A 17517-nucleotide genomic window follows, 5' to 3' on the forward strand; every position below is an offset into this window, starting at 1 on the left:
TTAAGGATGAGAGAGTCCTTACACAAGCCTAAGTACAGTCTAGACTTAATGTAAAGTAGAAAATAAAGAAGTGGAATAAAAGAGGATTACCTCTGGTGTGGTGCAAATGAAATATGCAATGATGATAGAATGAATGCACCTTTTGAAGTCTTCTTTATGCTTGTAATGTAAATGCCAAGATGTAGATGAAGACTTGTAGATGGTCTTGAGTTCCTCTTGAATGTAAAATGAAGAACTTGAACTCAAGAGATGGTGTAGACCAATTCTCACTTCTAATGCTCAAATAATGCTTCTCTAAAGTTGGGATTTATTGTTAATTAATGAATAGTATTAGAGGTATTTATAGATGAGCTTAGGAGAGCATTTTAGGTAGTAAATCTCACTCAAACGGTCATATTCTGGGTCCACCGGTCGACCGCCAAGAGCCATTGAGGCAAAATATAGCCGTTGGGGCAGTTCCAGGTAGTCACCGGTCGATCGAGACTTTTTACCGATCGATCGGCTATGCTCTCGGACAGTTCCGGTCGACCGGGGCTTCCAGCCAGTCGACCGCCAACATGACATACTCTGTTTTAACAGAATGCTGTCATACTGACCAGTTGTCAGTGTTTTGACCATAATTGTTTGGTCCGACCTCAGATTGATCTGAGATTAGTTGCGTTGAAATCACAACTCAATTTCCTACAACTTCTGTGAAGGTTTCATCTCTTGATACTAATTTTAAGATTCCCTAAAATATCCTTGAGTCAGGTTAATGTGGTTTTCACAGAATTTCACTTGAACACATTTTTCCTAATATGTTCCTCACCACTTAGAGACTTTCCATACTTGGTCAAGGTATGCTCTATGGTCATTCTAGTATGATGCAATGCACATGCATGTGGTGAGTGCATATATATATATATATATATATGTGGAAGTTACAAATTACATTAAAAATGACCAATCTATCCTAGTGGTCTTCTTCTTCATTTGAACCTTCCACTCTTTGGCACTTTATCTTCTTTTCTTCTTGTTTGCACTTCCATGTCTTTAAGCTTCATGTCTTGACATCTTGAAGCTTAAATTCTTATGATATATTCTTCAAGCATTGATGCCAACTTGTTGATGTTCTTCATTTGATGACTTCAATCTTCATTTCTTCGTTTCATTCACCAAATTCGATCTTTGATATGAAGTCTCTACAAAACAATACTTAAAGGAAAATTGTGACATACCTTCATATGTTTTTTATCATCAAAACCAACTATAGGAGTGTAGGCATATCCCTAACAAAACCTACCTGTGAGTCTCTCTCTAGCTTTATCGCCTTTCTTATACTTTATTTTTATTTCTGCATTTTTTTTCCTTTATTGTTTTTTTTTTTTTAATTGCGTGGGTTGTTTATTTTCAGTTATTTATTTATTTAATTTTAATTGCATGGCTTGCGTCTTTAAATTCTTAGATGACGATTGGCTAGGACATTATTTTTGATACATATGTTTAGGACGGTAATTAGAATTAGATCACAACCATTAATCAGTTCACTTTCGCATTATTAAAAGAAAAAAAAAAATAAAGTGGTTGCTCTCCCTGTGTTCAACCCGTAGCTACACTGATCCGTACGCTTGCGGTTACATTTTAAAATCTCAAACACCACACCTAAATGATTGCCTACTGGAAGTAGATATTTAATTATGCTTTCTCCCTTTTCCCATTTCATATTATAAAGAAACATTCATTTGCTTTTCAAGAGTAGTGATCAGGACATTCATGTGTTTTCAAGAAATAGTTATAGGACATGTAAGCCCCTGTGATTCCTGCTTTTCATATGGCATGTGGGGTGGGAACCATTCACGGTTTACTTTAAGCAAATGGGTCAAATACATTCAAAGCTAAATATTGGAACTGTCTTGAAAAATATTTAGAAGATCGAAGCAATTTGGTGGAAGTAGTTGAACAGCCAACACTCTAAATTTAGGCAAGCATTGAAATCCAGAAACCAAATTGAATTGGGTTATTTTAGATTTTACAATTCAGGAAACTTGACTCAGTTTGTATGAATTAGCTATAGTAAGATATAATAACTAGTAATTTAGTATAAGTTTAGTTGATAAGCTTCCCCCTTTGTTGATCCAATTAGTCCTTACACTGTTAAAGAAGATTATCTGTAAACGAGTAAAGAGCTTGAACAGGTTCTGGCCTTTTTTCCCCTCATGCTTTCAGTACTTGATCTCAATCAAATTAGTAAGAATTCATATTGGAAGATATTGGGTATATATTAACCAGATAGCTACACAAGAGAGTGCAACCTCCCATTTCACAATTTCTGCAATCCCATTTAACATGAAAGCCTTGATGGATTCAAACCATCATCGCCTGGGAACAAACCCAGGTGCGCTTCCTTATTGAGCTAAAGACTCACCAACCGACATAAACCATATCAGTTTAATCCAAATGTAACAGCTAAGCACAGAGAAAGAGGTAGAAAGAGAAGAACAGAGTGAGTTAGAGAGAAGCATTGAAGAAGAATAAATAAAGAATGATCCTGAAAGCAGTCAGCCTTAAGAATCTGTGCTCATGGAACAAACAACACCAACTGCAACAATAACATGTTTATCTCAGGAAAACTTCATCAAGAAATCACACAGGATATTCACTAATTCCATAGGATCAACACGGTAAACGGTTCTACAGCTAGAAACCCTATTTGTCTAACCACTTTTTTTTTTTTTATTCAAGAAGCCTCATATCCAGAGGTTTCTTAATAGGCTTAGACCAATTGCAAAGCTTTGCTTTAATAGGATAGACACCAAAAAGACAAATAATTGAGAAGAAACAAGAAAGCAAGTGGGAGCTTAAAAATTCCCATGGGCATTTGGATTTGCATATATTGGAAGATTCTTATATTTCCAGTAACACAACTAAGATTCTGGTTATCAAAAAGTTGTATTCTAAATAAGATGTCAAAATTCAAAGCATCTAACACAAAATTACGAATAAACAGTTAACAGAAAAATATTTTCTTTCCCATTTTCTGAACAGCTATAAAACATGGCTCATTGTCACCTTAAATTGGTTAAGACCGGCACTGTTACTGTGGTAAGCCACACGATATATGGCTCACCCCTACGCTATAGAAGAGCCAGCCTTTGATGGGAGTTAGTGGGCCCTTACTTAGCACACAAAAGAATTGATATGGATCTTGAGTTCTGAAACTACATTTATTAGAAATGCCGGGACTTAGAAACTATGACAATTTTAATTTTGTCAAGTTTCCAAAATGTTATATTTATAGCAGAAATTTTAAAATGATTTAAAATTACCTGATCAGATTTTTTTTTCAAGGGGGAGGGTTTCTTCCGTCGCCTTAGTGCTGTTTTAGGGGTTGAGGGAACCTTCTTTCGAATCTGACTGTAGGGTTGGGACATTTATGACATTTCACCCCGTCACCTTAATAGTGATATGTGAGGGGGAGTTCGATTTTATTTTTGGGCTGGTGGTGTAGAAATATAATCATTCAAAAATAAAATTAAGTTACCACATCATGTCCCACAGCATCTTAAATTCTATCCCTTTTAACCTAGAGGCTAAACTATCAACTACCGAAAGTACATACTCATCCTTAAAAGTCAATTTTACATCCGTCTGCAAAATTACAGATTTGATTAAAAATAGTAAAGAAAATAATTCCGAGGACCACCAGACCTGATTAATTATCTTGCTGCAACCAAGAAACTAATTGAGCGCTATCTACCAAAACCTTTACTCACTTGAACCCTTTACCATGACTTGTTGCAAACCTTGTACGATTCCTCTAGTCTTTGGTATCATTAGGTTTACTTAAAAACTACCTTTCTTTTGGAGGTAACCAGTTTACTTAAAAGCTACAACTCATCATAGAAGCAAAGCATAAGAACAGTTTATATAACAAGATAGTGGCCCAGCCAACACTATAAGTAATCGGATGATAAGAGACATCACAAATAATAATTGGGTGATCCACATGCAATGCAACATAGGAACAACATTAATCTTACAATCAGCAGTCCATTTATAAATAACAGAAAATTATCCTGTACCATCCCTATTTTCAAATCTTATATGAGATACCACCCTAAATTTTCAAGAATAATAATGTACACCTTGTTTTGAAAAAAAAAAATTGTTCTTAATTCCATTCGGTCAGCTCACAATCATCAAGTGATGACGTGGTAATGCTAGTATTTTTAATCTATGATGTAAAAAACCCACCCGTTGGAAATCTTCTTCTCCTTTTATTCGAAAGGTGTAGAAAGGGAAGCATGCCTGGAGGATTTGCTGTCCTGTTGACTGAAGAGAGAAGCTGAAACTAAAGACGGATTCATTAAGAACCAGACTAAATGGAGAGACGTGTCTTTCTTTTCTCTCTTGATCATTGGGTGAATTGAGAGTGAGAGAATTCAGTAACACGTCAGTCTTGAGTGGAGGATGAGTCCCCACTCCTTTGGAAATGGGAAAGGCGAGTCTTGGGTCCTTTTAGACTGGTCTTTGATCGAGATCGTGGGTTGATTTACTGAGTTGTAGGATTGACAGGAGAGCGTTATTGAATTCCTTCAAAAGAAAGAAATGAGTAAATGGTGCAGAAACTTAGGTGAAGGTGTGATGGCGAGCTGGGTTTTCTTTGGTTTTGATGCTCTGTATTTTAATGGCAAATTTTCCCGGCAATATAGGTCCCCACTCCATAACTGTCCCTCTTGATCCTCATAACGATCTTGTGGATCCATCATGACTTTTAAGAACTCCTCTAATGGTTGCTGGTCTTTCGATTCTCACCGAGGCTGTTGTTCCTTCGAGTCTCACCTCCCCCTCAATGGCTGCTTTGTACCTTTGATTCTCAGCTTCAATGGCTACTCTGATACTCACCCTCAATGGCTGCAATCTCGTTCTAGGGTTCAAAAGTATTGGATAATTCAGTGTAAAAGAGGGGAAAACGTTAAGAAGTGGCTTTTAGTTCAAAATTGGTCTTAGGGTGGAAAGAATATTTTTTTCATTTCTAAATCAACAGCATTAGACTTTAGAGGAACGTCAGGTATTTTTTTAAATTTATGATGGTATCTCATATAAGGTTTGAAAATAAAGATAATATTAGATAATTCTGTATTAACAGATGAAATTTCATTAAGAAAAATACATCTGCTCGGGTAAATCCAAGAAAAAAAACGACTAGCAAAAAATCCCTTTCGGAAAGGGTTAGAGAAGTAGAGAAGTGGACTGAAAGAATAGATTTATAAAGGTTAATAGAAGAGGAACGGAAGTACTCTGTATAAATCCCAAGTGGCCACAGCCCCCAAATGTGTTCACATATTACAAGAAAAAGAAAAAAGTGCGGACACTGGATTTTGTCCCCCCATTTGTATTCCCTTTACTGTTAGTGGGTTTATCTTTACGTCATTAGATAGAGCATTTAAAATTATTTAAAATGATATATGGATTGTTAAAATCGAACAATCAGATCCCTTGAAATCATTCTCGGAAGTTTGCTGAAAAGGTGATGCGTTATAGATCCCGATGACTTCGAGCATAGATCGGATTGTGTTCCCATAAAATTCAATAGTGAAATTATATATTTTTGGAAACAACAATAAAAACAAGGTCTTATCCGAACTTAATGAGGTCAACTAAATGAATCTAAACAAAGATAAAGGGATAAAGGAAAAAAAACAAGTTATTAATAATAATAACAAAGTAAAACATAGTCAGATGGGGTTTGCTATATGGATCCTAGCTTTTCAATCCAGTCTATTTGAGGTCATACTCAGGGTAAGGCCTAATTTATATATGTCTTTCCTCACTACTTCTCCTGTGATCAATTTTTGTCTATCCCTAATTTTTTTAAATCATGCTATCTAGATTATATCACTCCTCCATATTGGTGCATCCGATGGCCTCTAATGAACATTGTCATACCACCTCAAACGACTTTTCCAAAACTTCTCATGGATTTGAGCAACTCCTAAATCCTCTCTAATACATTCATTCATTATCTTATTCCTTCAAGTTTTCTAGCACATACATCTTAACATTCTCATCTTCGTTATACATAACATATCAATATGCTGTTTTTTTTACTGCCCAACAGTTCTTCCCATTAATCATAGCCGGGTGTATGACTATCTTATAGAATTTTCCTTTAAGTTTTACAATGACGTATCAGTTGCACAAAACTCTAGTTGCACTTCCACTTTGTCTATCCCACTTTCATTCTATAAGATACATCATCCTTTATATCGCATTTTTTATTATGGAAAATACATTCAAAACGTTTTCTAACAATAGAAATATCATTGAAATTGAACAATAGAATATTTCAGAATTAGTCTTGAATCATAGTTGATGGTGTACTATGCACCAGCATTGGAGGATTCCCCTAGGATGTGCGGCCAAATGATGGACTGAAGTTTGATACTCCAAATGGAGTATCTTAGAAAAGTATAATAGGTCTCATCCCCTCAGTTCAAAACACTCCTCAAGCTAAAGGGTTGATTTTTCCTCAAAGCTTTTTAATTTCAGGATCTCTGTTCTTTCTCCTCTTGCGACTAGCTTAGTCCCTCGATATACGAACTCTTTGGAGAAGGCCTAAAATCCAACGGAATTTTACAAAATCCAATAGGAGAGAGAAAATCTCAAAAATGGAGTATTGAGATACTCTTTGATTGTCACAGAAGTGCCAGAACACTACATAAAACTCTGATAGGGGGGTAAAAGTCAATTTTTCTCTCTCCTGAAAGCCCCAAATTGCTCTGAGTGCTGTGAAAGTGCCGAAATACTGTTGGAGCCCGATTTTTAGCCTTGAAGAATTATTTTCTCACTCTTCTTTTATTGATCAAAGAAGTGTTATACTACTATTGGAGCACCACCGAAGTGCCAATTTTATACTAAGACAAACCTATGGCTTGTTTTGGACCCCAAAAATGTATTTTGTTCTCCCCCCTTTTCGGTTATTATTGTAGGATATTTCATATTAAGAAAAAGGATATGTAGATGCTTTTTGAATATTATACCCAGATTAGAATTAAATTTGTATTTTTTCCCTAATCCAAGGAAATGCTTAGATAACGTATGTGCATGTTGGATAGACATATATTTGCAGTTTTCAAACTCCTAGCATACCATTATAATGTCGGTTTTTAAAAACTCTTTACTTTTATACACTATAATGCTGATTTTACAAATATACCCCTAGTAATGTAGTTGTGCTACCAGAATTATCAGAGAGCGGATCATGTTCACGTACAAGAATGTACGACAACGGTCATGATCCGTGGATATAGAATCAATTTTCTCTCTCTTCATTTAATAGATTCTATATCTACGATTCATGAGTGTATGAGAACATTCTCGTACGTAAACCTGATCCATTCACGAATTATCATAGACAATATCCGGTAATGTCAAAGTACTATTGGAATCATTTTAAACTATCCCGGTTATGCCAAAGAGATGCTAGAAGTTGATAATCACAGACATTGGTCAAAATTGGCCCAAATGATTCCTGATAATATAGAAATTGATACGGTTTCAGGTATGAATATGGCTGCTTCAAGGGAGCCAACTCCATATAAGAGAAGATAAAGGAAGAAGAAGACAGAATGGGATAGAATAACTTTTTGGATGCCTCTCCTTTCATTTCATTTATTTCTTTATAGAAAATCATTACAAGACCGTTGCTAACTAATTCTGTTATTTGAATCCACTCAGATTAGTACACGTAATCAGATAGGATGATGGGTTTGTTTCGTGGCCTGGTGCTCTTGCGTGAAGGTAATTTCTTTATGTGCTCTTCCTGGTGTGCGCCATTAGATGTGTGGTCCACTTGAATCGTATCATTACCTTCCTCTTCACTAAGAACCTTGTCCTCAAGGTTCAACTGGGGAAATGCTTAATGCATGGCAGTGACATTCTCCCACGAGGCTTCTTCCAGAGGCATATCAGTCCACTGTACCAGAGCTTCCTTGACAAGGTGGCCATGGTGACGGACTTGTCGAAAATTTAGAATTGCGCTGGGGACTGGAAACTTTGCCTCGTCAGTGGGTATTGTTAGCAGGGAGCATGGTTGTGCCGCCAGATCGCCGATACATTTCTTGAGGGTTGAAACATGGAACATTGGGTGTATCTTTGATGCTTCTGGTAACTCCAGCTTGTATGCCACTTTCCCTATACGAGCTAGAACTTGGAATGGGCCAAAAAAGCGTTTACCCAGCTTCTAATGCACCCGTCGAGCCACGGTTTGCTACTGGTAAGGTTGGAGCTTGACAAAGACAAAATCTCCCACCTCAAATTCTCTATCCGTTCGCCCTCTGTCAGCTTGGAGTTTCATACGGCCTTGAGCTCGAGTGAGGTTCAGTTTCAAAGTGCGTAGAATTTGGTCTCTGGTGATGAGCTCTGTGTCTACAGCTTCATTAAGGCTTCATTGGTGGTTGCCGCCCATATAAACCCTGAAAAGGGGTCATTCCAGCTACTATGTGAAATGAGGTGTTATACCAGAATTCAGCCCAATGCAAAAACTTCACCCATTGAGCCAGTGTCTCTGCAACAAAACTGTGCAAGTACATTTCGGGGCAATGGTTCAGAACCTCAGTTTGCCCATCGGTTTGGGGGTGATACGCGCTGCTCATAGCAAGAGTTGTTCCCTGCAGCTGAAACAATTCACTCCAAAATTTACTAATGAATAGGGGGTCACGGTCGCTCACAATCGAACGAGGGAATCCATGGAGCTTAGCAATTTCTGTAGCAAATACTTCTGCGAATCCGGCAATAATGAAGTTGCTCGATAAGGCGCTGAAATGCGCATAATTTGTCAATCGATTGATGACGACAAGGATGGCGCTCTTACCCCCGGAGTTGGGCAGCCCTGTAATGAAGTCAAGTGATATGTCCTCCCATACTTGCTCAGGCACTGGTAGGGGTTGAAGGAGACCTGCTGACGACGTGGTCGTGAGCTTCATTTGTCGACACAAGACACACGAGGCTACATATTGCCTTACAAATGCACGCATCCCTTTCCAAAAAAAGTTAGTAGCAATTCTTTTGAAGGTTCTGAGATAACCGGCATGCCCTCCAATTGGTGAGGTATGAAATTCTTTCAAGAATGCCTCACGGAGTGGAGAGTCAGCAACTAAGACTTAAGTGCTGATGGAAGTATAATAGCCCATTTCGGTAGGTGTACCCCATGTAGGTGCTCGGGTCCATCTCCAAGCCCTTACAAATAGTCTGTAATTCATTGCTGGTAAGCACTTCTGCTCTCAACTGATCAAGGAAAACCGGTGAGGGAGTAGAAAACGCTAATAAGGTCTAGGTCAGAGCTATTACTCGTGACAACGCATCTGCTACAAGATTCTCCTTTCCTGGGTTGTACTTGATATCAAATGCAAACCCCAAAAGTTTTGACACACAATGCTGTTGTTTTTGTGTTTGGGTTATTTGCTCTGTTAACACTTTCAAGCTCCGCTGATCAGTGATGATAGTGAACTTCTGTCCCAATAAGTGGATCAAAATCCTCTGTTTTTCTTGTCCCTGTTTTTCCTTGTTTTGTTACCTGCAAAACACGACACGTGGACAACAAAGGATTCGACGGTCAAGGTTGGGTGAGGATTATTACATCCGATGCGTTGGTCTTAAAGTTGTCCATGTGTCGTGTTCTGCAGGTAGCAAAACAAGGAAAAACAGGGATGAGAAAAACAGAGGATTATTTTCCACATCTTGGGGGATAGCTTCTTGCTAAAATAGGCAATTGGGTGCCCATTTTGGTGTAGCACCACTCCTATGCCCTCCCCTAAGGCATCTGTTTCCAAGGTAAAAGGGAGAGAAAAATCTGGCAAAGCTAACACCGGGGCGGTCGTCAAGGCTATCTGAAGAGTTTCAGAGGCACTCTGTGCTGCTGGGGTCTAAGAGAAAACACCATTCTTTAAGAGGTCAGTGATCGGGGCTGCAAGGTGGGCATAGCGGCATACGAACCGACGATAGTACCCCGTGATTCCCAAGAACCCTCTGAGCTCCTTCAAGTTGCTGGGTACTGGCCATGAGAGCACTGCTGCTATTTTGGAAGGTTCCATTACCACTCCTTGGGCCGAATTTATATGACCCAAGTAGTCTATGGTCGTTCGGCCGAAGGCACATTTGGAGCGCTTGGCATGGAGTTGATTTTGCTGAAGCAAGGTCAAAACCTTTTGGAGGTGAAAAATATGAGCCGACCATAACTGATTGTAAACCAAAACATCATCGAAGAACACCAGCACAAATTGTCATAGAAATGGCAAGAATATAGAGTTCATCGTCGACAGAAACGTTGACGGTGCGTTGGTTAGGCCGAAGGGCATGACCACAAACTCGTAGTGTCCTTCGTGCATTCTGAAGGCCATCTTATGAATATCCTCAGTTCGTATTAGAATCAGATGGTAACCGGACCTGAGATCGAGTTTGGAGAAGTATTTGGCTCCATGTAACTCATCTAGGAGTTCGTCGACAGTCGGGATCAGAAATCAGTCGCTCACTGTGATGGCGTTCAAGGCTCGATAGTCCACACAGAACCTCCAGGTGCCATTCTTCTTCTTGACTAGTAGGATTGGTGAAGAAAATGGGCTCATGCTCAGGCGAATTATACCGGTGGACAGCATCTCAATAACTAAACGCTCAATCTCATTCTTCTGAAAGTGTGGGTAGCGATACGGTCGCACATTGACCGACTGTGCCCCGGGCTGCAAGTGAATGGCATGGTCTTGGCTTTGCGACGGTGGCAGCCCTGTCGGGGTAGTAAAAACGGCATCAAATGAGCACAACAGACCTTGAAGCTCAGGATTATTATCAGTAAGTGGGGAAACAGGGGGCTGCTGGAGCTCTAATTGGAACAGAGTATGTTAGAACTCCCTATGGGTTTGAGTTTGAAACCCTATTGAGGAAACCACACAGGAAAAACAAGAACACGAATCTAATAAAATTATGGAGGATCGATTTGTACCTTTCACCTAGTATGCTGAAGATGATTGATGTTGGTCACTCCCACTTTCGCTCTCTTGGCTTGGCTATGGATCTTCTACAACCCCTTAAACCTCCTTGGTTCTCTCACTTTAGTGGTAAAGTGGGGAAGAGTGAATAATGGCTGTAGGGACCCAAAACCTAGTATTTATAATACTGTCCTGCACTCAAAACCCTAAACCACAATGGGTTGAGCCAGCATATCCCTAAGCTTGAGAGTGGACCGAACCGGTTCATGCAATTTGACTCTCACCCATTTAATCAACCCGAATAATTAATTTAGCCCATAAATCCAACAATCTCCCACTTGGGCTACATTAATTATAAGGATGTCTTTTAAATTGGTGTGGCCATAGAATCTTATTACATTAACCACTCTTACTGTGATTCAGTTGAAAAACCACTCATATCGAATAACAGCAGAAGATACACCTCAATATACGGCATACAACTTTCTGTTATTACAAGCATAAGTAAGTTTCTTAACACGAATCTATGTGGGATACCATCACAGAAATATTGACATATCCTCAAATTACACTGTTGTCATTCCATGTAGGTCCTTAACTGTGATATTAACCTTCACTGTGGCAAATCGCCTTTGATCTGTGGTTAATATCTAACTGTGGCCTTCCGCCTATAAACTGTGGCAAATATTGCCTATGAACTGTGACAAATACTGTCTTAAAATGTGGCAAACATTACCTTTTGAACTGTGGCAAAATATTACCTATAACCAAGACAATTACTGCCTATAAAAACATTCTTAAATGAAATCATAAACCAAATATTTCAATAAATAACTGTGCATAATATAAATGCTAAAACTTAACCATAATTCATCAAACTGTGCCCCAAAACATACGGGCTAAGGTTCAAAACATAAACAAATACTAAACAAAATCAAAGCTCCCACTAATCAAGCATTTCAAATAACTGTATGTAAAGAAATCCTAACTACTTGATGGGACCAAATTTTACTTGCTCTCAATTACTGGTGATCATTCTACCTCACCCTTTCTTGGTATCATCCTGCTTATCAACCCCAGAATTCTTCCTCTTCTCTAACCATTTCTTGAAAATAAAACAGTCCTTGTTCACATGTCCTTTCTTATGGCACCAGAAACACTCTACGTTGTTGGTATTCTCTTCATCCTGAGCCTTTTGAGATGTGTCAAGTTCTTGAGAGCTATTATTCTTGTCATATGGCTTGGCGCTTCCTCTGTTGGAAAAATTTTTGTTCCTTCTGCTTGGTCCACCAGAAGATCCCTTGTGGAAAGTTGCATGTGCACTCTCAAACCTAGTTTGTTTCAATTTTTCTTCCTCTTGAGTGCAAATGGAAATTAGCTCATTTAGGCTCCAATCGTCCTTCAGTGCAATGTAGGTAGATTGGATAACCTTATACTGACTAAGGAGGGTATTCAGTGCAATATGTACAATATATTCTTCATCGATCTGTATTCCAAGATCCTTAAGTTTACCAGCATCAGTAGCTACACCCAAAATGTATTCTCTAACACTCCCACATCCATCATACCTTGTATTCATTAGCCTGGTCATCAATGTGGTTTTCTCAGCTTTCTTGTTGTGTTGAAATCTACCTTTAATAGCATCCAGGAATTCTTTTGCAGTGTCTTTGATCTCTATGTTCCCACGTATAATTTCAGGAACTGCCTTTTTTAAAACCAGTATGCACTTTCTGTTTGCTTCAGTCCATTTCTTAAACTTGGTCCTTTCAGCACTTCTGCTCGAGTCTGTGAGAGGCTCAGGTTTAGGCTCCCTAAGTGCCAAGTCTAAGTCAAGAAGACCTAAATGCAATTCTAATTCTTCCACCCACTTTTGATAGTTGTTACCAGTGAGCATTGGGATGGAAGACACATAACTTTAGGGAATGGCCATCTTACTACAGCAGTAACAAGAACACAATACATGCCAAATATCAAAATATAAATCATAATATAAAAGCATGTAATACTATCAATATATTTTAAATAAGAGTTACAACTAAAAATGTATCCCTATCCTTTGGGACAGGAATTAGCTGATGCTCTTATATTCTTCTTTTAACTGTGAAAACAACACTAACTTCGGAATTCAATCACCTTTGGGCAAAAGAACTCCAAATTTAATGTCCCTTTCTGAAATGTGGATAATTATCCTCAAACCTTGATGACATAACCTTTGGGAAAGTATCATCTTTACTGTTGGGGAAGATACAATCGAATTGAATGTACCACTTTGGTGGGTTTCACTCAGTTCTATCATATCTTTCCCATTGGAGATATATATCTTTATGTTCAAAACATACATATAAATATGTCACTAGGACAACAATAACTATACAAGAGTTACAACCGCAACTACATTCCTATCCTTTGGGCTAAGAATGCACTGGTCCTCTTGTAAATTCATATTTACTGTGAAAAGAACAATAACTTTTGAAATCCCCTCACCTTTGGGCTTAGGAACCTCTAGGTTACTGTCATTTTCTTAACTTTGGTGACATCACCTTTGGGCAAATGTCACCTACATTGCTACCCTGTGGAAAATCATGAAATAATAAGATGTACCACTTTGGTGGATTCCACCTCATCATTTCATGGTTTCCTAAAGCAAAATTACTTTGCAACTAAGAATGAGCGGAAGCTTACACCCTTTTCCAGATTAACATATTTCAATTTAAAAACCTTTCCCAATTTCATGGTAACCAATAACATATACATTTTTCAAAGCATTGATTTATACTCTCTTGTTTCAGTGATTAAAAATAAATACAACATACAATTTTAAATAAACATATCATTAAAAATTAGATCATTAAATGTATTTTGATTTGATTTTAAACTCCTACCCAACTTAACTCATTTAAGCAAGACATGGGCTTTAGGTCTAGTGTCAAACAATCATGGGTTCAGCCCATTATTTAATTTACATGGGCTTTAAACTTAATATCAAACAATCATGGGTTCAACCCATTATTTAACATCTTAAAATCAAGTTTGGTAGTAGAAGTTTGACTCCGACTCCAACAAATCCCTGTGGGAGCCGATAACCTTTCTTTCACCCTTTTTATTTTTTTTATTTTTTTTAAGGATCAAACAGTGGACCTTTAACCCATTAGACTTAAAACAGTAAAACAAAACTTTTATTGAATAACTAAACATCCATGGGCTGAGCCCATTATTTATTTTAAAGAGTGGGCCATTTCTTTTGTTTTCTAAAACTTTAAAGGACAGCCCATTACGTTTTAAGAAGTGGCCCATTTCCATTTTATAAGAAAATAATAACTTAAAAGTGTGATAGACCGAAGTTTGGGTCTATCATCACCCACAAAAACAAAAAACCTATAACTAAACCCTCTTCCTCTACCGAGAGAGAGCAATGACATCCGAATCAGTTTTTTTTTTCTCTCTCCTCCGGCAGCCGGTTTCCGGCGGCGCGTGCCGGCGCGTCCGGAGGTTTCCGGTGACTTGCGGCATACCGCCGTGACCGTCTTCTCGTGATCTACAACTTTCGTGAAGAAAGTTTTCCCATACAGAATTTTTAAATGATGGTAAAATTACGATTTTTATGATTTTCATGATTTTTAATCAAATCAGGTTTTAAGTAATAATCAAAATCTTCATGTACAAGAAAAATTCAATCGATTCTTGTCCCATGTGGTCTGCTCTGATACCACTTGTTAGAACTCCCTATGGGTTTGAGTTTGAAACCCTATTGAGGAAACCACACAGGAAAAACAAGAACACGAATCTAATAAAATTATGGAGGATCGATTTGTACCTTTCACCTAGTATGCTGAAGATGATTGATGTTGGTCACTCCCACTTTCGCTCTCTTGGCTTGGCTATGGATCTTCTACAGCCCCTTAAACCTCCTTGATTCTCTCACTTTAGTGGTAAAGTGGGGAAGAGTGAATAATGGCTGTAGGGACCCAAAACCTAGTATTTATAATACTGTCCTGCACTCAAAACCCTAAACCACAATGGGTTGAGCCAGCATATCCCTAAGCTTGAGAGTGGACCGAACCGGTTCATGCAATTTGACTCTCACCCATTTAATCAACCCGAATAATTAATTTAGCCCATAAATCCAACAGAATAATCACTGAGTCAGTTTCAATGAGACGGCGGATTGCCTGGTACTGCAATTGGTCTGGGGCTTGTGTCGACTCACCCTTCAACGTGATGCGTTTCTCTCCTTCCATAAACTCTACTGTGAGTTGCTTATAATAAAAAACGACGGGACCCAGCTTGGCCAGGCATTGCACTCCCAATACTAGATCTGCTCCAAAAAGGGGTAAGACTGAAGTATCAATTGTAAAAGAATGGTTTAAGAACTTAACTGATAAATTTCAAACAAGCCCATCACACGTCGTACGGCTTCCATTAACGACCATCACTGGAACCTTAGACGAAGCTTCGACCACTAGCCCCAAGTGTTGTGCCACACGACTATAAAATTATGGGTGCTATCACTATCAATGAGGATTTGGATTGGGGCTCCGTCGACATACCCCTTGAAGCTCAAGGTCGTCGGTGACTTTTCCCCTGTTAAGGAGTAGTAAGATAGCTCGGTGGGGGAAGGTTCCTCTGTATTTTGTGCTACTGTCAGATCCAGAGAGGGATTTTCCTCCGGTGAGCTCCCCTGAAGTTCATCATCATTGTCATACTCCAGCAAGAACAGTTTCCGCATCTTGCATCGATGACCTGGCGCGTACTTTTCCTCGCAGTTGTAGCATAGCCCTTTCTCCCTTCGTTGTTGCATCTCAACAGGTGATAACCGTTTGATTGGGATGCGTGGGGTGGCTCTTGGTCCCGGCAACAGAGGCACATTTGGTGGTGGAGGTAATGGTAATATTCCTCTGTTCATGTTTGGCCGACTCATAGCCCTCCTAATCTTTGTGAACTTTGCTTCTTGTAAACGAGCTAACCCCACCGCCTAAGTCATACCGGTGAGTCGGCACACCATTACTTAGTTTCGAATGTCGAGTCGCAAACCCGATACAAAACAACTAATCAGGAATGTTGGAGGAATAGCAATGGTGCGATTCACCAAATCCTCGAAACGAGTTTGATACTCCGAAATTGTTGAGGTTTGAACGAGCTTCGCTAGGGCTGCCTGAGGATCGTCAAACTCGAAGGGACTGAATCGAATCTCTAGAGCTCGAACGAAGGCTGTCCAGGTTGTGAACTGTGCTGAACGATGCATCCACTGGAACCATTGTAAGGCTGGTCCGTCCATTTGAAAGGAGGAGACCGTGATTCTCTATTCATCAGTAGTCCCATGATACTCAAAGAAACGTTCCGCCTTGAATATCCACCCAATCGGGTCAGTTCCATCGAACCTTGGAAAGTCTAGGGGAATGGTGCGAGTCTGGATGGGATTTGCAGTGATTGGTAATGAGGTCTCTGGTCTCGAATGGGTACTAAAAGTGTCTGTATGCTGTTCTTGTTGAGTCGTTGTTAGTAGTAAGGCTTGCTCCATGCGCCTGTCGATAGCCATCATGCGAACAACGAGATCGGACATTGATCGTTGATGGTCATCCAAAATGGCATGAAAGGAATCCATTTGTTCAGCCTGTGCGGCAGAACAATCAGTCAAGAGCTTGATCGCGTCGTTGATGAGGCGGAGGCGAGTTCCCTTAGCCATCGGCTTCTCTCAATGAAAGCACCAATGATACAGTTTCAGGTATGAATATGGCAGCTTCGAGGGAGCCACCTCCAGATAAGAGAAGATAAAGGAAGAAGAAGACAGAATGGTATAGAATAACATTTTGGATGCCTCTCCTTTCATTTCGTTCATTTCTTTGTAGACAATCATTACAAGACCGTTGCTAACTAATTCTGTTATTTGAATCCACTAAGATTAGTACACGTAATCAGATAAGATGATGGATTTGTTTCGTGGCCTGGTGCTCCTGCATGAAGGTAATTTCTTCATGTGCTCTTCCTGGTGCGTGCCGTTAGATGTGTGGTCCACTTGAATCGTATCAGAAATTCTGGTGGAATACATTAAACCCACCCTTGAAATGTCCAAGCACAGCCAGAATCATTTCAGAATCATTATGGTTATATGAAGTGGCTATCAAAAGTTGACAATCACAAAGAGCGGTCAAAACTTTCCCAAATGATTCTCTTGGTAGCCCTCATTATTCAAGATTCAACCTTGCCTTTCTAATAAGCACCGTTCAATCGTTTCACTATCATAATGAATCGTAAACCCATATACGATTGATAGACTCATAGATGAATCATCGGAGTCGTCTAAAACGGAGGTCTCAGCCAACTCCACCTCCATAGCCTTTCTCTTTGGGTTTTAACAGGTTTGGTTTACTCACTCATTTTGATTCCACAAATTTCACAACACAACTTTGTTTCTCTATGGCTTGTCTAGCCACCCCCTTTCAAAGGGCCCTCTATTCATGTATGTTATCGAGTACATAAATTTTGCAACAATCTCTTGTAATTAGCTTTATAATTGCAAGTTTTTCTTAACTAGGGATCGAGATCAATAACCACCAAT

This window comes from Macadamia integrifolia, chromosome 8 (assembly GCF_013358625.1).
Source record: "Macadamia integrifolia cultivar HAES 741 chromosome 8, SCU_Mint_v3, whole genome shotgun sequence".
Lineage (NCBI taxonomy): Eukaryota > Viridiplantae > Streptophyta > Magnoliopsida > Proteales > Proteaceae > Macadamia > Macadamia integrifolia.